We start from the raw sequence: 20858 nt of genomic DNA, 5'->3' as shown, positions 1-20858 counted from the left end.
CAAGAGAGATTAGAATAAGAAAGTTACTATTATACATTTCTTGAATTTCTTTCTACAAGTTTAACTATAGTAAGGTAACATCTATCTACTTTTATTTCTTTAAGATATCAAGATAACATTTTCTTGGATGAAGTGATAAATTTAATACTTTTTGATGATTTCAATGAACACTGAGTAAGTTAAGGCTCTCATCATCATATTCAGAGAAAATGCAATAAATTATACTGAAGTCAATATTTTTCCTTTTCATTTTTCTTCTCTCATGTATTAAATCCAGAGTTCAGTTTTCCCCCTTCTACTCCCCAGTCTGTTCCTTCCACCTCCTTCTCCCCCCGAGATCCAACACTTTTACTTGCCCTCAAAAAAGAACAAGCCTCCCAGAGACATCAATCAAAACCAGAGTGACAAGCTACAATAAGATGAGGCACATATTCTCACATCAAGGCTTGAAAAAGCAACCCAACAGGAGAAAAATGGTGGTAAATACAAGCAAAAGAGTCGAGACAGCCCATATCCAATTGTTAGGAATCCCACAAGAACAGCAAATTACATGATCATTATATATGCAGTTGACCTAGGTCAGACCCGTATATGTTCCCTGGTCTCTGTGAGTCCACTTGAGTCCCAGTCAGTTGATTCTATGGTTGTACTCATGTGGTGTTCTGCATCCCTGTGGGTCCTCCAATGCATCCTTCCCATCCTCTGTAGGACCACTGGCCTCCACATAATATTTGACTGTGGGACACTGCATCTCCTCCCCTTAATTGCTGTATGAGATCTGTCTCTCATCTCTCTAATAGTGACTACACTAGACTCCAATTCAAGCATATTCTGAAGTCATGAGAAACTGTATTTAAGAGGTTTCATGGTTTTGCTGATGTCCCAGTCCCTACACCTGAGGCCTAGTCTGGTTACAGAAGATGGCCAGTTACTAGGAGTCTTAGTGTCGCCCTTGTAGATTCTATAGAGTTTCCATTGCATGAGGATTCTACCTTGCTTACAAAACGCCCCCTCGGCCATTCCAGTCACCTCGCCCAGTAACATCTACCTCAACCACTGCACCTTGATCCCTCTTGTTTCTATCCCCACCTGTGCATTTGTGTTCATGAGGTAAATTGATCAATAATTCTCCTTCTTCTTGAGTCTTTGTGTGGCTTTGATATCAGTGTGACTGTGACCTATAAAATGATTTTGTCAAGATTCATTCTATATTTGTTTGTTTGTTTATTTATTTATGGAATAATTTGAGGAGTACTATGTTAGGTCTTCGTTGAAAGATTAGAAAGATTAGTAGAGTTCTGCACTAAACCATCTGGCCCTGGGCATTTTGGGTTGAGAGATTTTCTTTTAAGTCTGCTACTATTACCTTGTAGGCTATAGGTCTAATTTTAAATGGTCTATCTGATTTTGATTTAACCTTGGTAAGTGGAATCTATTGAGAAAATATATTTAGATTTTAGATTTTCCAAATGTTATGGAGTATGGGTTTTTCTAGTAAGACCTAAAGATGTTTTGAATTTCCTCTGTGTCTGTTGTTATGCCCCCCTTTTCATTTCTGATTACATTAATTTGGATATTCTCTGTCTTTTAGTTAGTCTGGTTAATGGTTTGTCTATCTTGTTGATTTTCTCAGAGAACCAACTCTATGTTTCACTGAGTCTTTATATTGTTTTCTTTTTATTTTGTTGGTATTACCCTGAGTTCATTTCACGTCATCTACTACTCTTGGGAATATTTGCTTCATTTCATTCTATAACTTTCATATGAGTTATTAGGTTGCTAGTATAAGATCTCTCCATCAACACCATCAGAAGTCCAGCACCCAAACTCTCAGATTCAGCCATGGGGCACGCAGCATAGCCATCAAGGCCCTTCTAGCTTTTAAAGTTTCCACTGAAAACTTTTTCCACTGTAATTTTTAAAAGTCAGCCTTTATATGTAACTTGGGTTTTTGCTCTTACAGTTTTAAATATCCTTTATTTGTTCTAGGTGTTTAGTGTTTTTGATTATTATGTTGCAAGATACTTCTTTTTAGACCAATCTTTTTGGTGTTATATAATTTTCTTGGACATTTACAGGCACGTCCTTCTTTAGGTTGGAAAATTTTTCTTCTATGAGTATACTAAATATATTTTATGGGCCTTTGATTTGGGAATCTTCTCCTTCTATTCCCATTATTCTTAGATTTGGTTTTTCATAGTGTCCCAGACTTCAAGGATGATTTTTGTCACGATGTTTTTTTTTTTAATTTAACATTTTCTCTGACCAATGTATCTGTTATTTCTATCATTTAATCTCTTATATCACTTGAATTCCATTGGTCATTATTTTATCTGTTGTTTCTCTTCACTCACCTAGATTTTACATTTCCAGAATTCCCTTAGTTTGTGTTTTCTTTGTTGCTTGTGTTTCATGTCCTGAACCGTTCTAATCTTTCCTTCAGCTTTATTTTTTCTTGGATGTCTTCACATTCTTTTAGAGATTTACTGATTTCTACAGGTTTTTTTATGATGTTCTTTTCCATTGCGTCTTGAAGAAATTTATTTATTTCCTCTTTAAAGATCTCTATCATCTTCATAAACTTGGTTTTAAGGTTGTCTTATGTTTCAGCTATACTTGAGTGCTCAGGGCTTGCTGTAATGTGATGGCTGGGCTCTGGTGGCAACATATTGCCTGGTTCTTCTTGTGTTTTTACACTGTCATTTATGCATCTGTGATTATAGGTTTGGGTGCTGATTTTTGGATTTGTTTTTTGTTGGACAAATGTTTTCTTCCTTGGTTTCTGTTTCCTTTCTGGTCTTGTGGCTAGTGCGGCCTGTGGTTGAATCTTGGGATCTGGGAGCTAGAATTCTTTTTTCCTTTTACTGGATATTGTCTTTATTTACATTTCAGATGTTATAGCCTTTCCCAGTTTCCCCTCAAAAAACCCACCATCCCCCAACTCCTGCTCCATGAGGTTGCTTCCTCACCCACCCACCCATGCCCTCAGCCTCCCCACCCTGGCATTCCCCTATACTGGGGCATTGAGCTTTCATAGGACCAAGGGGCTCTCTTCTCATTGATACCCTACAAGGCATATCCTCTACTACATATGCAGCTAGAGCCATGGGTTGCTCCATGTGTGCTGTTCGGTTGGTAGTTTAATTCCTGGGAGCTCTTGGGGGCTTTGGTTGATATTATTCTTCCTATGGGGTTCCAAATCCTTTCAGTTGCTTCAGTCCTTTCCCTAGCTCCTCCATTGGGTTCCCCATGCTCAGTCCAGTGGTTAACTGTAAGCATTGCCTCTGTATTTGCAGAGCCTCTCAGGAGACAGTTATATCAGACTCTTGTCAGCATTCACTTCTTGGCATCAGCAATAATGTCTGGTTTTGGTGGCTGTATGTATATGGCCTGCATCCCCAGATTGGGCTCCCATAGGCTCATTAGGAGTAGTACTGTTAGGAAGTGTGGCCTTGTTAGAGTAGGGGTGGAGTTATTGAAGAGAGAATGTTTCAGTTCCCTTTCTGTGGCTGCCTATCTGGATGTAGTACTCTCCTCCTTCTGCTTCTATGAGGTTCCTCCCCAACCTGCCCACCCAGTCCCACCTCACTACCCTGGCATTCCCCTACACTGGGGCATCTAGTCTTCATAGGACCAAGGGCTTCTCTTCCCATTGGTGCCCGATAAGGCCATCCTCTGCTACATATGCAGCTGGAGAGGTCGCTCCATATATACACTTTGGTTGGTGGTTTAGTCCCTGGAAGCTCTGGGGAAGAGGACTGGTTGGTTGATTTTATTGTTATTCCTATGGGGTTGCAAACCCTTTAAGCTCCTTGAGTCCTTTCCCTAGCTCCTCCATTTGGTTCTTTGTGCTCAGGCCAATGGTTGGCTGCAAGCATCAACAATTGTATTTGTCAGCCTCTGGTAGAGCCTTTCAGGAGACAGATATTTCCCACTCCTGTCAACAAGCACTTCTTGGAATCCTCAATAGTGTCTGGGTTTGGTGTCTGTATATAGAATGGATTCCCAGGTGAGGCAGTGTCTGGATGGCCTTTCCTTCTGTATCTGCTCCATACTTTGTCTCCATATTTCCTTTAGATGGGAGAAATTCTGGGTTAACTAGGAATTCTTGGAGTTGACTGGGTGGCCTCATCTCTCACCTGGGGGGCTTGCCTAACCTCTCAATATGGTCCCTCCCCTTTCTTGGGCATTCCAGCTATTCTCATCCCCTTCGGGTCCTCCCAGCCTCTTGCTTTCCCGGTATGAGAAGACTTTTTGATTGCTACTCCCAGTTCCCCAGCCCCCCATTGCTATACACCTCTGTTCAATGGGTATCAGTCTTAGAATTTTAATCAGGGAAGAAGCATAATTTTCATCTTAGTCACGCTCTATGTTCATTTGAAAATTGTTTTTAAAAAGTTGTGGGTCATATTTTGTTAATGCCAGTGCAACTGAGAGATTTATATACAGTTGAGAAGCATTCGAGTAAGGTAATTACCCAGAATTTGGCTCAAATAAACAATGGATGATATAAAAAATGTAATTGATGTTATATAAACCACCCCATGTATTTAATAACAGAAGGATTCTACTAAAAGAAACCTAGTAGAACATACAGATGACGAACTTCCATTTACTAAAGAATGTTGTACTGTTTTTGGTATTGTTTTTGTTTATTTTTTGTTTCATAGTAAATTAATCACAGGACATTAACAACTGTATCAGTTTCACAAATCATAGTTGAGGCTAGACATAGTGGATCACAACATATTTCCAAGTGCTCTGAGGGCTAAGCAAGAGCAACATGAACAATGCAGTGAATTTGAGGACAGCTTGGGTTTCAGAATGAGAACCTGTCTATAAATCGAGGAAGAATACCAATATCACTACAAGTCACAAATGAGCATAAAGTCTGATTCATAGCCTGAAAGCCTGTTAAGCTGTCTACTTATCCATGCTTCCTACACAATATATATATATACGTATATATATATAATATATATATATATATATATATATACACACGCACACACACACACACACACACACACACACACACACACACACACACACACACACACAAGCCATGGCAGTCAAAGCAGAATCTCTGATGTGGTGATATTTTATCAGCACAGTGTAATGCTGTGTCCATTGATCAGAATATTAATGTTTCTCCTTTGTGGCTTTTTACAAATATACGATAGTAGATAAGCATCCATGTATTTAAGGGAAAATTATAGATAATAACACAGTCATTTTTATTGGATATTTTTTATTTATTTGTATTTTAAATGTTATCCCCTTTCCCAGTTTCTCATCCATAAACTCCCTATCCAATCCCCCCTCCCTTCTTCTATGAGAGTGCTCCCCAATGCATCCACCCACCCCTACCCACCACCCTGCCCTGACAAACCCCTACAATGGGGTGGTCCAGTCTTGGCAGGACCAAGGACTTCTCCTATTGGTGCCCAACAAGGCCATCCTCTGCTACATATGCAGCTGGAGCCATCAGTCTGCCCATGTGTACTCTTTGGATGGTGGTTTAGTCCCTGGGAGCTCTGGTTGGTTGGTATTGTTGTTCTAATGAGGTTGCAAGCCCCTTCAGTTCCTTCAATCCTTTCTCTAACACCTCCAATCGGTACCCGAATTTTTATTTTTAAATACAGATCTCATGTATCCTTGTCCAGCGTTTGACATGGTGCGTAGAATCATTCTCCTGTTTCTACTTCTGTAGTGTTAGACTCTGGATCAAAATTCAAGGTGAGTCCTTAGGACAAATGACACTCATGATTGTCTTGTAGCTTCTACATGCACACAATAGAAAAATCCTATTCTGAAGTTTGATCATTTTAAAGATTGTGAAAAAATGATCACATATTTCCTGGAGATTGTTAGAACTCATGTTACATCTGGTAATAGTTGTTAAGGGTAGAGCAACAAAAACATGAGGCTTGCTGCCATATTCCCACCCAGTTAATGGACAGTGCAGCATACGTTCCTCTACTTTGTATATGAAAAACCATGACAATAAAAAAAAGTGGGAGGTTAGGAGCTCAATTCCATGGGACAGTGAGCTGACCTATGGGAATATGCTTTGGCATGTGACAATTATAATACATTCAAATCCAGCTTTTGTTACGGGACTTAATAAACAGAATGAAGAAACTGAAGAGGACGGGAATTATAATTAGTACTTGGAATATGGATCTAGATACAGATTTAAAAATAAAATCATCAGCCTAGCAGGAAAAGTTTTTGGAGAACATGAAGTTCCAGTAAGTAGCTTAATAATAAGAGTTTTATTTTAGCCTTAAAGCATTATTTGACATTTTAAAATATGTGCCTGCTTTGTTTTGATATAAGTAACATTTTTTTGTATCCATGTGCTATGATATTTTTCCCATTTCTGAAATCTGGAGAGAATTTTTCTTTGTTATGCTAGATCTGCACAGAATAAAAAAGAAAAATACCTCTAGCATTGTTATTTAATATTTCAAAGTCTTTTAACACTAAATTAAAATCGATGATCTCAATTAGCCTAAGTTCTTCTTGAAGTAAATTATATAAATATTTTTCAGTAATTGTACTTATATAAATATAATTAATTCATATCTTCTATTATATTGTAGGATTTTTAAGATATTTCTCTTGAACTTCATTGAAAGATTAAAGATATATGTAAATATAGGTTTTTTTTTTACAAAATCCCAAATATGATCGTTTAACCTCATGATATAGTATTTGATTATTTAATAAAATAATTTAATATCATTAGTATTTAGGTAATTTCTTATAAAATTTTAGAAAATAAAAATCTGAAAATGCAGACTATTGAATAATATACCAATACACTTTGCCTAAAATATTCACCTAATCTGTAACAAGCATCACATTTAATATCATGGATTCCTCTACTAGTGTTTGAAGATAGTTTCCTCCTGAAAAGACCTTAACAAATTTCTAAAACTCATTATGTTTAGATATCAATTGGAATTAAAAGACTCATGAATTCTTACGGTTACTGGATGAACATATATAATTGAAGACAAACATTACTAAAGTTTAGATTCTACTAAACCAAGAAAGTGTTGTCGAAATAATATTGTCAACTGCTAGTTGTTTCATCTGGTCTTCTAGAAAAGTAGGTTCCAACCTGTGCTACCAAGTAAATGTGAGCAGAAAGTGTGTCCCAGATGAAAGGTGTATGTCACCACACGTGGGATTTGCTTTGTCCCAGGCTGACCTTGAACTCAGAGATCTCCTTGCCTCACTCACCTGAGATTAAAGGAGGATACTACCTAGCCTGAGCCTTGCCTTTTCATGGCCACTGTGCCTTAAGATCTCCATGCTAAGATCCAGTTGAGAAACTTGTGTCTTCCAGCCTCAAGATCTGGATCGCAGATGAGTCCTCCAATTATGGACTTGTAGTTCATTCCAGATATACTCAAGTTGACAACCAGGAATAGCCATTATAGGATATTTTGTCTTACTGCTATTTCTATTCTTTCAAATTACCAACTGGTCAAAGAAAATATTCATGTGAAGTTTGGGGGAACTTTGAGTACATTTGGGTCTTTAATTTTTCTAATTAGTTTCTTTGTCTTCAACTTTTTTTTTTTATCTCCTGTCATTTCAGTAGCTCAGTCTTAAAAAAAAATTGGTCATTTATAATATATTCTATTTTTAAATGAGTATGTGAGAATTGGAAAAGAAGTGAATCTTAATTATAATTGGCTCATCTATTTGCATCTCTGGTGTAAAATTTCTGGAACTCAGAATAATTCAGTGTGAGAACATTTGGATCACATATTGGCAAACAGTTGCTTAGTGTAGTTTTCCTGACGATCATTAATATTGTAAGAATCTCAAACAGTAAGGGTGAACCAAGGACAGAATGTAAGATGCCTGGTGATAAAGTGCTACTCTTTTTAACTTAAAGTGTAGTCCTTGTATATATCAATGGCTGGGAAATCAATAATTGTTAGTATTCTCAGTGGAGAACAAGGCTTAGCTACTGTCATCTGTAAACACGTATTGTACAATCATCAGTCATGGGACTCTTTTCTAATATATGCATGCTTGAGGTTCAGCTCCATATTTGCATTTTTGAACCTGACCCAGTGTGACACAAAGCGTTCCTGCAATCTAGGCGTTAACTGGAAACTAAGCCTAAGGGGATACACATTATTAAAGCAAAACAAAAAGTATACTTATTTTCTTTAATGATAAGAAAAATCAACGCTCGATGTTTTAAACCACCACCCGCTTGCCTATTATAGAATTTTTCCCTTCACAAGCTATTGAAGGCTCTGGTTGAGTAACAATACCTGGTCGGCACCAAAGCTCTAATCCTCACAGCTGTCAGTAAAGCCTACACTAATGTGTCTTGAAAGAGTGATTAATAGGTTTTGACAATATCATTGCATTGCATATTTAATCGGATTATGTATCTGTTAGAAATGGTTTACTTCTAACATCTGCAGTCAAAAATCCACCATTGGTATTCAGACCAATGCCTTAGCAGAAACAGTATCAACTGTGCTTGCCAGTCTTACTGTTGACACATTAAAGCTGTATGCCAGAGACAGATGAGTCGTGACATTTCCTTCATTCATTTAATGATATTTTTTTAGAAAATTCCTTAGTTCATTTGCACCTCAATTAATGCTCATTAAAGAGAAGGAGACAAATACACATCACTGTACGCAGCAACCTCAAGAAAGAGGAGCGTACTGGCTGGGTGCTTTTCCTTAATGGTGATATTGCTTTGTTGCTATTTAAAATGTACATACATGTATTGTTACAATTTTATATGTATAATGTCTATATTTAAATGAGAGTGCTATACAATAAAGTATAAATTATGAAACAAATTTTAAGATTTGACATGACAATTTTTATTTTCATATGATTAAGTATTAAAATATTGAAGGACATCAATTCAATTGCAATGATGAAAATTATAATTCAGCCATATATCTTTTACTCAAAACATTATTCTACCATAATATCTTTCTTCTTCTTTTCTTTTTTTGGAGCTGAGGACCAAACCCAGGCCTTGCACTTGCTAGGCAAGCGCTCTACCACTGAGCTAAATCCCCAACAAACCGTAATATTTTTCACGAAAATCTCAGAAATCTTGCTGTAATCAAATGTCTCCCTCCATTTTCATAACTTGTCTTTCAGAGGCAGATTACATAACCTTTCTATACGATATTCTCAATCCTTACTCTTCAAAACATGTAATCCGTTGTGAACTAGTTCTTGTACTAAAGCTTCTCTTGTCAAAGTTAGCAATGGTGTTCTATTTTTCTTACTGTCTGACTATTGGGATAATAGTTAAGGAATTAAAAGTCAGAAAACGTCTTAAAGACAACAAGTAATAACAGAGAAAATTGCAGGTCCGCCATGTAGAACCGACAACTGAGGAAACTACTAGTGAAAGCAAAGAACCACACTGAAGGCAAGGCTAACCTAGAATGGCCTCTCCAGAGGAGCCTCAGGCAGCAGGAGTTTCTCTATCCTGGTGTTGGATCTCTAAGTGTTTTGCTGCCTGGAATAGGGTCCTACCTAATTTAGGGTTGGTCGATTTAAACAAAAGAGGAGAATCTTCTAGGTCCACAAATTTGGGTATGCATGTTCCGGTCCGGCTTTGAACGGGTACTTATCTGACACTACTGGTGGGGAATAAGTGTTCATCAGACCTTAGTCTGAAACTGTCAGGCCTTAGTCTTGTTCGCAGATCAGGAGGGTGTGGAAAAGGAAGGACTTTGCCATTATTTTTTTTTCTTCTCTGTCTCTTTATCTCTCCGTGTCTCCATTTCTCTGTCTTTCCGTGACTCTGTCTCTGTCTCTCTGTCTCTGTCTCTCTATCTGTCTCCCTCCCTGCCCCTTCTCCCCTCCCTCTCTTTCCCTCCTTCCCTCCCTGGATATGACAAATCAACAGAAGGAAAAGGGCCCAACAGAAAGGACAAGAATCAGAAATCGGCTTGTTCAACTGCTCTGGAGACCCATAAAAACACTGAACTAGAAGCTATGTGCAGGCGACCTGTTGCACCAGTGTGCAGGACCTGTGCCTGCTACCTCAGTCTCGTGCGCTCATAGAATCTTTGATCAGTTGATCAAGCGGGCTTTGTTCCTGCTTTCCTCCATCCCCTTTGAGCCTTTTTTTTATTTTATTTTATTTTTCTGCATTCTTGTCAGGAGGATACCCTGTGCTCCAAATGGGAGGTAGGAGGGGTTTGATTTAGATAATTCCTTTTCGGGATGAATGTTTCAAACTCTCTTTCCCTCTGCATATTGTCTGGCTGTAGATTTCTGGAGGCTGTAGATTTCATGTGTTTCAGGAGGAAGCTTCTCTGCTTTCCATCTGAGTAGTTTTTTTCCTATTCGCCTACCAGGAAAGGGTCCAATTCCTAGTCTTTTTAGATGTCTTCTCTTGGTCACATTGGATCTTTGTTTGTTATTTGGTAATGCTGTTGACTCTATACTAAAAACCAGTTCACATTCTGCCCCATTGTTTAAGCATAACCCATTTAAATTCACACTGTCTGCATATTCTATTTAGATTCGAGCCATATTCTTTCTGCCTTAGCTTTAATCATAGCAGTTGAATAATTTCCATTGATAATCTTTTCTACAATGGATATAGTTGAAATTAAAAAAAAAATTCCTGTCCAGCTTTATGTCTTTATTGTTAATGTAAAATTATACTAGCTTAAACACATTTGTTCAAAGGAGCTGTGTGTTTAAAGATAAAAAGAAAATTCTGATTCATTCTTTTTCTTTATTTTATAATTTGCCATGACATTAGAATGCATTAGATGTCTAATAACACAACAACCTAAACAGATTTGATACTTGCTATTTTCCTGATCTATGTTGGTTGTTGGTATATCTTTTTTATTTCCTGAGGGTAAGTATTTTAGCTGTAGTTTCCCTTTAATCATTGCTTAATAAATTAAAGAAATTTCATTAGGTTATGTTTTGTTTGCACTCAGTAGAAAGGCATTTTTATATTTTTATTCTAAATTTTTAGCCAAATATAATTTAAATGTCTTTAATTTTTAATAAATTGTGCTTCAGAGCATGATTCCATCAAGTCTTGACAATATATGTGGAATTATGTAAGACATTTAAAATATATTGAGACATTTACTGGAATTAACAAATAAACTGTGTTGTCTATAATGGCTGAATTCCTCTTAAAAAAACACACACACATTGATTGGGCTTGCATGTGGTGGAGGCATCAGGAAGAAACAGAAACAGTGTAGACCTGTATTTCTTGATTTCTGTTTTCCTCACATTAACATACATCATAATAGATCATTAAAATATTTTTATTGTTCTACTCAGTTATTTTAATGTGTGTTTTGTTGTTCGGTTTGTATATTTCTGATCGTCAACTTTTAATGATGAAGAAATGTGGCATTATTTCACATGAAGTAGCTTCCTTAATACTTGATATATCTTTATTTTCAATTAGAAACACTTTTGTCGTAAAGGCCATTTCATATACTTTCTTAGTATTTTCATAATAGGTTTCTATTACTTTTATACATTTTTAACTTTTAAAAGATGTTAATTGACACTATAGAATACAGAATTATGCATTTTAAGCACATAATTTCCTGTCAAATGACATAAACCTCCACATACAAACACATCATCTTACCGAAGTACTGTTCCTGTTTTTTCATATCTTTAGTTACATCATTCCAGTACATTTTCACAATCCTCTTGTATTGAAAATGAAAAGCTTCCTTTGCAGGAATTGCTAAAGATTATTTTGTTTGCTCACATTTTCTGTTTTTTCACCCTGGTTTTCCACATTGCTCAAGTTTCCACCTGATAGTTTTTCCCAGCTCGAATACCTTCCTTTAATCTGGTTATGATGGTTGTTTTCTTATCCCCTGCCACTTAGATGTTACATGAATCAATATTAAAAGGAGCCTGCATTTTTTTTCTGCATTCTGAATTGAATTGGGAGCTCATTTGGGGTTCTCTTGCATATAAGGAAAAACTAATCTCATTTGAGAGGCATATAGACTTCAACGTCTTCTCTTTTGTCCTACAGCTGACTATGTTAGAGATAATCTCAATGGCATGGGAGTTCCTCACTGTGTTTCTTATTGCCTTGGTATGGTTCTTTTTTTGGATTAATGAATTCATATTTTTTGTAAATCAAAAAATTTGCATGTGTATAAATTTTGAATTATTTGTTTCTTCTTTCGTTTTTAGAATCATATTAAGTATACATAACAATTTGTATCTCAAATCTATTACATTTTTTGGTTGCCTGTATTTACTTTTTCATTGATCCTACTGCTTATTTGATAGTTTAATGATATATTATTTACCAATATTTGATTAAATATTAATTGTGTTAAGGATGTTTTTAAATACTTTGTGTAGCTTTTCATTGATAGAAGCCCTGGTCCTCCTCTTTAGCTGTTTGTTCAGTTCTGTCATTCTATATTTGTGATTTTTTTCAAAAGTCTAATTTATTTGGCAACTTCATATCTGGCAAAAATGTATTTAGATCATATGTTTCCACCGTTTCTCTACTCCCTCTTCTACTTCACTCTGCCATCTTTCTGATAACCTTATTCCTTTCATAACCCACCAATTCCAATTTGTGTTTCCAGTGTAGTTAAAGGTAACATACATTGGAATTTGGCAGCCTATCACGGCCACATAACTGAAGAAAAGTGACATACCATTCCCTAAAGGCCATAATATTATTTAGATTTCCTTAGAACGAGCCTTCTAAGACATTCTTTCTCTATCTTAGAGAGATACAAAGTGTCTTCAATACCATACTGCCATCTGAAATACCATATGCATATATGTACACACACATATATATGCACATATATATGCACACACACACACACACACACACACACACACACACACACATATATATATATATATATATACATATATATATATATATATATATATATATATATATATATATATGCACATTTCTGCATATTCTCCAGGCCTTGGGAGTATATGTGTTATAAAGATGTTTTACTCAAAGGCAACTACTACCCAGTAACTTAGTCTTTTAACTTTTTTCTAGTTATCACTGCACTAACCTCTATCTGTTGCATAAAGAAAGCCCTCTGATGAGGAATGAAAGTTGAACTAAAATACAGGTATGTGGGTAAGTAGTTAAAAGTTTGATACCATGCCTATTTATTTACCTTGTTCACCATACCAAGTATGAGTGCTCTCTTGCAGAATAGGTCTTATGTGCAATGAGAAAACGCTGGATCACTACCATGACATCCCATGCCTTGTACCAATCAGTCTCTTGTTCAGTCAGTCATGACTGCAGTTTGCAAAACTCACATTTAGCAAAGACTCTAAGTGGCACCCTCCCCCATACTTTTTAATAGTAGCTTCCAGCACTGTGTAAGGTACTCATCATATAGGGAGCTTCCAAACTAGTACTAGGTCGACTTCCCCATGTTCTGTGATAGAAGTGTGTGTTCTCTTCATCAATATAATTGTGCCATCAAATTCCAGTGGGCGATCAGAAGCAATAACAGAAACCCGTTCTGTTGTGTGCTCCATGGGATCTCTTTGACCAAGAAACCAGCAAGAAAATCTCTGAGTGGACACTGGGCTTGTTTTTGTCTGCTCACCCATTGCTTCTATAGAAGGATTATCACTTATCTTTAAACTCCTCAAACTCTTGAGACTGTTTATCATATATTTATTAAGTACTTGCTGATTTCTATAATTATGCACCATCTAGATGTGTATTTCAGGGTCACTGTGAGCATTTTTCTGTGAGGGTGAACATAATTTTGGCCTTCATTTGTATCCTTGCTTGATGACAGCTGGGTATAAAGAGTGTTGTGTTTGGTTTGGTCCCAGCTACTTTAACTGTATTTTAATTAGATTAATTTGAATAGAATTAAGCTTACATAGAAAAGCCTTTCAATTTTTCTGATTTTACATTACAGTTTCATTCCATGTCTAATGAATACATAAGGAATTTATCAATAAACAACTGAAGTCTTCTGGAAAATTTGAAATTTTGTTTACTCTGAATCAAAATAATAATAAAAATTTCTTCTCCTTATTGATGAATTGCAATTAATTACCATTTTTAATTATTGTTACTTTCTTCCTATGTACATAGCTTCATAAACTTTCACACAACCCATGTGGATAGATGGACTATTATGCATAATTTTTGCACATATATACACCATTCTATTTCACAAATGAAATTTATCCCCTCTCCTTAAACCAAATGTTTATGTTTTCGCCTTAACCAGCAAAGACCAATCTGCATGTTTCAACATCTCATTACAAGTGTGAAGATCAGGCACATAGTAAAAAACTGAATATAGGTCAAAAAACCCAGAAAATTGCCTAGTTTAAATAACTTGTTTCTGCTTTGTTGGTTTCACAATATTAGAAAATTAATTTGAATAACTCTCATTTTTCCAATTACTAATAAAACAAATAGCATTTAAACTGTCTTGGTTGTGAGAGAGTGTGTTTTTTTAATATTTTTTCAGAAGTAACTTTCTATTTGTTATTTTTAAATAAAATGGTATATTTGGGTAATCTTTAGTTTTGATTGTTGTATAAACTTTTGTACATATTGGGTCTGTATATTAATGTGTATATTTTCATTTGATATGCATATAATTTCCTTGCAATTTCCCGGTTTTAATGCATTTTATAAAATATGAAGGTATTCGATGGAAGATTTCCAGTTTAATAAATATAAATTATTAGTATCTTAATTTTGGTGTATTTGTTTCTGTTTTAAGAACATTTTTCTACAGCTAAATCATCAAGAAATTATCCTATGCATTCTTCTCAAAAACACCATTTGATATTTAGGTTCAGATGTGCAATCTACTTAAATGCTATCTAGGTGAATTCTGGGAATAATAGGTTTACGATTATCTTACATTCTACCACCTGTTATCATCTACCAAGAAAAGTCACTGCTTTGTGGCAAAAACCACTAACAGAGTCAGTGCATTCAGACCTACTTCTGGGCTTTTTTTTCTATCCCACTGATTCATTTATATAATTAAATTCCAATACAGTATAATCTCAATGTTACCATTTTATAACTGGCAATATAAGAATCTCACCATTTATTTTTTGAATTTTAATTTTTTAAAAACTTTAATATTATAATAAAATTGTATAATTCCTCCATTTTCTTTTCCTCCTCCTAAAACTTCCCATCCATGTATATACCTACTTGCTATTTTTCAAAGTTATGACCTCTTTTTTTTCTAATTATAATGTAATTAATATAATGTAAGTATATAATGCATAAATACACAAATAGAACCTTATTGATCTGTATAATAAAATTGTATCTCGGTGTTCAGAGATGACCATTTGGTCACGGATAAGCAATAGATGTTTTCTTCCCCAAGGAAGACTATTTTTCCCACTCTCGTCATTCCTTATTTGCCTGTAGCTCACTGTGTAGACTTGAGTTGGTTTTTGCTTTCCCCATTCATATTAGGACGTTTATTGATGCTGATATATTTTTGCTATCGATATATAAAGTGAGGAATCCCCTTCTGGAATTTTCACAATACTTTGCTTAAGTAGATTCTTTTTATCCATCTCCTTGTTCCCCCTACCTCCTGTAATCCACTCAGAGCATACTCTTCTTCCTCTCATTGCTTGTGCTCTATCACTTCTCATTCTCCCTCGATTAGAATTCTTCTTTCCCTTCTCATGAGGCTCTTTCTAATCCCATGACCATTACCACAATTGCTTCCCGACAATAAACACGGACAACAATTATAATCGAGATATTCAAGTGAGCATGAATATGTGGTAATTTTCTTTCTGAGACTTCTTTATCTTACTTAACATAATACTTTCTTTTATTGGATTTTTATTTACATTCCAAATGTTATCCTCCTTTCCCGCTTTCCCATGCATAAACCCCCTATCTCATCCCCTGTCACTCTGCTTCTATGAGGGTGTTCTCCCTCCTGCCCATCCACCCACCCCTATCCACCTCCCTGCCCTGACATTTCCCCTATACTGGGGCATTGTGCCTTGGCAGGACCAAGGGCTTCTCCTCCCATTGATGCCCAACGAGGCCATCCTCTGCTACACATGCAGCTGGGGACATGGGGCTGTCCATGTGTACTTTTTGGATGGTAGTTAATTCATGAGAGCTCTGGATGGTTGGTATTGTTATTCTTTTTTTTCTCATGTTTTTATTAATTTTTTTATTAACTTGAGTATTTCTTATTTACATTTCCAGTGTTATTCCCTTTCCCGGTTTCCGGGCCAACATCCCCCTAACCCCTCCCCCTCCCCTTCTTTATGGGTGTTCCCCTTCCCGTCCTCCCTCCATTGCTGCCCTCCCCCCAACAATCACGTTTGCTGGGGGTTCAGTCTTAGCAGGACCCAGGGCTTCCCCTTCCACTGGTGCTCTTACTAGGATATTCATTGCTACCTATGGGGTCAGAGTCCAGGGTCAGTCCATGTATAGTCTTTAGGTAGTGGCTTAGTCCCTGGAAGCTCTGGTTGCTTGGCATTGTTGTTCATACGGGGTCTCGAGACCCTTCAAGCTCTTCCAGTTCTTTCTCTGATTCCTTCAACAGGGGTCCTGTTCTCAGTTCAGTGTTTTGCTGCTGGCATTCGCCTCTGTATTTGCTGTATTCTGGCTGTGTCTCTCAGGAGAAATCTACATCCGGCTCCTGTAGGCCTGCACTTCTTTGTTTCATCCATCTTGTCTAATTGGATGGCTGTATATGCATGGGCCACATGTGGGGCAGGCTCTGAATGGGTGTTCCTTCTGTCTCTGTTTTAATCTTTGCCTCTCTATTCCCTGCCAAGGGTATTCTTGTTCCCCTTTTAAAGAAGGAGTGAAGCATTCACATTTTGATCATCCATCTTGAGTTTTATGTGTTCTAAGCATCTAGGGTAAGTCAAGCATTTGGGCTAATAGCCACTTATCAATGAGTGCATACCATGTGTGTTTTTCTGTGATTGGGTTACCTCACTCAGGATGATATTTTCCAGTTCCAACCATTTGCCTATGAATTTCATAAACTCGTTGTGTATTGTTATTCTTACGGGGTTGCAAATCCCTTCAGCTCCTTCAATGCTTTCTCTAAGTCCTTCATTGGCTGTATTTGACTTGCTCTGGCAGAGCCTCTCAGGAAACAGCTATATCAGGCTCCTGTCAGTTTGCACTTCTTGACATCAGCAATATTGTCTGGGTTTGGTGGCTGTATATGGGCTGGATCCCCAGGTGGGGCAGTTTCTGGATCGCCTTTTCTTCAGTCTCTGCTCCAAAGTTTGTCTCCTTATTTTCTCCAATGATTATTTTTGTTCCCCCTTCTAAGGAGGGCTGAAGCATCTGCACTTTGATTGTACTTCTTGAGTTTCATGTGGGCTGTATATTTTTTAGTGCCATCCATTTCCCTTAATGTTTGATAATTTCATTTCCCCTTACAACTGATATAAAAATCCATTTCACATGTATACTCATTTTCATTATTTCATTTAATCTGTTACTATGTGACATCTGAGGTTGTCACTTTTCCTCCAATGACTCTTACAATGTTATTGCTTTTTAAACAAGCTATATTGTTAAGCAAACCACACAACTCTGTACCAAATTTAAATATGTATAAATCAGAAATATAATAGTAATTTTTTAACTCTCTAAACTTGGAAAGGCCTACATGGAAAAGTCCTTTTATTTTCTATTTACATCCCTGAGGATCTGTGTGAAATGGTTCATGGGTCTTAAAAATGTACCCTGAGATGATTCTTTTGGAGGGAGGAATTAACTTAAGGCTCTATCACCCATATCTCAGTTCCTGTAGGTATAGTTCCTCTCTCTTTTTTTATCTTTATTAACTTGAGTATTTCTTATTTACATTTTGATTGTTATTCCCCTTCCTGGTTTCCAGCCCAACATCCCCCTAACCCCTCTCCCTCCCCTCCTGTATGGGTGTTCCCCTCCCCATCCTCCCCCCATTACCACCCTCCCTCCAACAATCACATTCACTAGGTGTTCAGTCTTAGCAGGACCCAGGGCTTCCCCTTCCACTGTTGCTCTTACTAGGATATTCATTGCTACCTATAAGGTTGGAGCCCAGGGTCAGTCCATGTATAGTCTTTAGGTAGTGGCTTAGTCCCTGGAAGCTCTGGTTGCTTGGCATTGTTGTTCATATGGGGTCTCGAGCCCCTTCAAGCTCTTCCAGTCCTTTCTCTGATTCCTTCAACAGGGGTCCCGTTCTCCATTCAGTGGTTTCCTGCTGGCATTCGCCTATGTATTTGCTGTAATCTGGGTTTGTCTCTCTGGAGAGATCTACATCCGGTTCCTGTCGGCCTGCACTTCTTTGCTTCATCCATCTTATCTAGTTCGTCTCTTAAGAGAGTACCTTTCACACCTCAACTTCTGATTCTAAGAATCATATGAAACAGATTAGTTGAACTCTCAGAGTCATAATGTTTATTAACATGGCCATTTCGATAGCTAAATTTAAAATTCATTCTCTGCTATTAACATATCTCTCAGAACTGTGTTATTCATGTTATTAACTTTTCCCTAATTGTTTGTGAATTTGTTGCATGTGATGTGAAAAGGTTTGCAAATAGTAGAAGCTAACTACTTTATTTTTATGAGAAAATGTAAATAAAAGGAATGTGCAAACACACCTCTTATGACATTCATTCTGTGGCAGAAAAACTGAAGCTTATTCATGTGGTCAAACAAATAGTCAAGAGCTATTTCTCTGTGCTAAAAGGAATATATCACATGACAGGCAATGGAACTGAAATTAATGGTAAGAGATGATAAGGTAGTAGAAATATGTTAGAAGACGCCTTATTGAAATGATACAGATTCAAGAGTATGAAAATTAAAACATACAAAAGAAGATCAAAATACACTAGGGAAATAAATACCTGATGGACTTTTAAAAAGTTCATGAGATATAGTTGGGTAAGAGCCCCCACATGAAGAGTGCTATGAATTTAGGTTAGAGAGTCATGTCTAGTAATGAAGCTGTTAATAAATTTATTTTGAAACCTCTGAAAGATTCTCAAAATGATCTTAATTTTAATATGTTTATTATTTACATTTTATTGAATCAAAGATTTTGTAATTTTCCATATTGTATTTTGAATATATTTTAAATATTTTTTAAAAATTTTACTATACTGCTCACAATGTACTTCTGAAATAAAGTATATTATTCAGTACATTGCAAGGACATTAAGAGTACAACAAAACACTTTAGAAAATCCCAGAGAATGGTCAGTCCTTGTAAAAATCAGTCTATTTTTCTTAGTTTGATTTATATTTAAAATTTTCCACTTTAACATCTTATTTATAAAAAAAAGGTACTAATGTCTGATACTTATAGCTTCACTCTCATTTAATCTTTAATTTCTACTGTATAATAAACACATGAGAGATATACATATATTTGCATATATACATTTAAAATACCAATTTCTATGCAGAAATCAACTCTATCCATTTAATTTTTTATATGCCTTCTTAATTTTTAAACATATACTTGCCAATTAAGGTAACTTAGGTTAATCAGTAATGTAGATATGCAGTAACCTAATTAGTAAGAATTCCTAAATGGACATTAGGAATTATTATTTACTGTCCTATTAACGTTAGTGCCCTGTATTATGACAGATTATTTAAACTTAATCTTGATCTCTATTCAATAGAGTAAGTTAATTACAATATTAGAATATCTAGCCATAAACATATTACACACTATTAATGTACTAACATTACAATAAAAAGTGTGTTTGAAACAGTTATCCAAGAATTGAAGAGTCCAAATATTGCAGATAGACCCTATTCACAGCATGCTCTAATTTTGTAATTAACAATGAATCAAAAGAAGCTATTAGCTTCTGTGGCATGTCTGTTCTTAATAAACCTCATGCTGCTTAATGCTTAAAATCCTATTGTCCTCTTAATATGTTTATAGATTTTATAGGACCAAATATAATAGCATGTTTGAGGAATACTTATTTGAATAAACATTTCTAAAGATTTCAACATTATCCATTTTTTTCTCCCATACAGATGTTTAATTTTCTGAAATTCCCTATGCCTTCAGAGAAGGAAAGTTCTGCCCATGATCCTGGAGTAACTTCAAAGCGTATCTCTTCCCCACAGTGTGCTGATGGATTTAGCATATGTTCCAGTTTTCCAGACTTTTGTTCGTAGACATACTAGTCCCCGATTAATTTTTGCTATTCCTGTTATATGTTTGTTTGTTTTTTCATTGTCATTGTATTTATTGACTTACTCATACCACTTCTTCAGGTTAAGCAATTTTTTTGTGCTACAGGGAAGACACTGCGATATTAAACACCATGTAATTCTATCAGGTTTTAAAAATGTAAATGACGACGCTATTATAATGTTGGAAACTTTTTGCGGTATCAAACTGATAAATACTACAATGGACTATTTAGGTAAGGTAGGCATACTTTAAGTAATGGAAAACGACACTATTCTTTTAAAGAAGTTTTGTCTTTATTTTGCATATGTGAAAGTTTGTTTTCCATGCATGTATACATACATTTGTGTCTCATGAAGATGTCTGAAGAGGATATTGGATTTTCTTGAATTGGATTTACAAGGGGTCGTGTGCAGCCATGTGGATGCTGAGAAATAAACCTAAATTCACTAAACTAAAGGAAGTACCCTTAGAGACTCATCTCCACCCGTTTATCCAGTCCCTTTTCTATAGTTCCAGTTCTCAAGCTTGTTGCTGCTTCTTGCTTTAAAACAGAAATTTGACGTCACAGGTGTGTGCTCCTCCTGTTCCTTCTGGAAAGTGGAGCACTATGTTGTAAAA

The 20858-nt window shown here is 36.1% G+C and overlaps 1 long non-coding RNA gene across 1 annotated transcript; it reads left to right on the top strand.

Annotated features, from left to right (window-relative positions):
• Nucleotides 1-1010: 1010 nt before the first annotated feature.
• Nucleotides 1011-20695, top strand: LOC134481899 (uncharacterized). Its single transcript, XR_015637704.1, has 4 exons — nucleotides 1011-1110; nucleotides 5646-5739; nucleotides 13073-13148; nucleotides 20078-20695. It is a non-coding gene; the product is annotated as an uncharacterized LOC134481899 (long non-coding RNA).
• The last annotated feature ends 163 nt before the right edge of the window (nucleotides 20696-20858 follow it).

This window comes from Rattus norvegicus, chromosome 14 (genome assembly GCF_021556685.1).
Source record: "Rattus norvegicus strain SHRSP/BbbUtx chromosome 14, alternate assembly SHRSP_T2T, whole genome shotgun sequence".
Classification (NCBI taxonomy): domain Eukaryota; kingdom Metazoa; phylum Chordata; class Mammalia; order Rodentia; family Muridae; genus Rattus; species Rattus norvegicus.
Note: the sequence above shows the minus strand (reverse complement) of the source record. Positions and strands in the feature narration are given on the sequence as shown.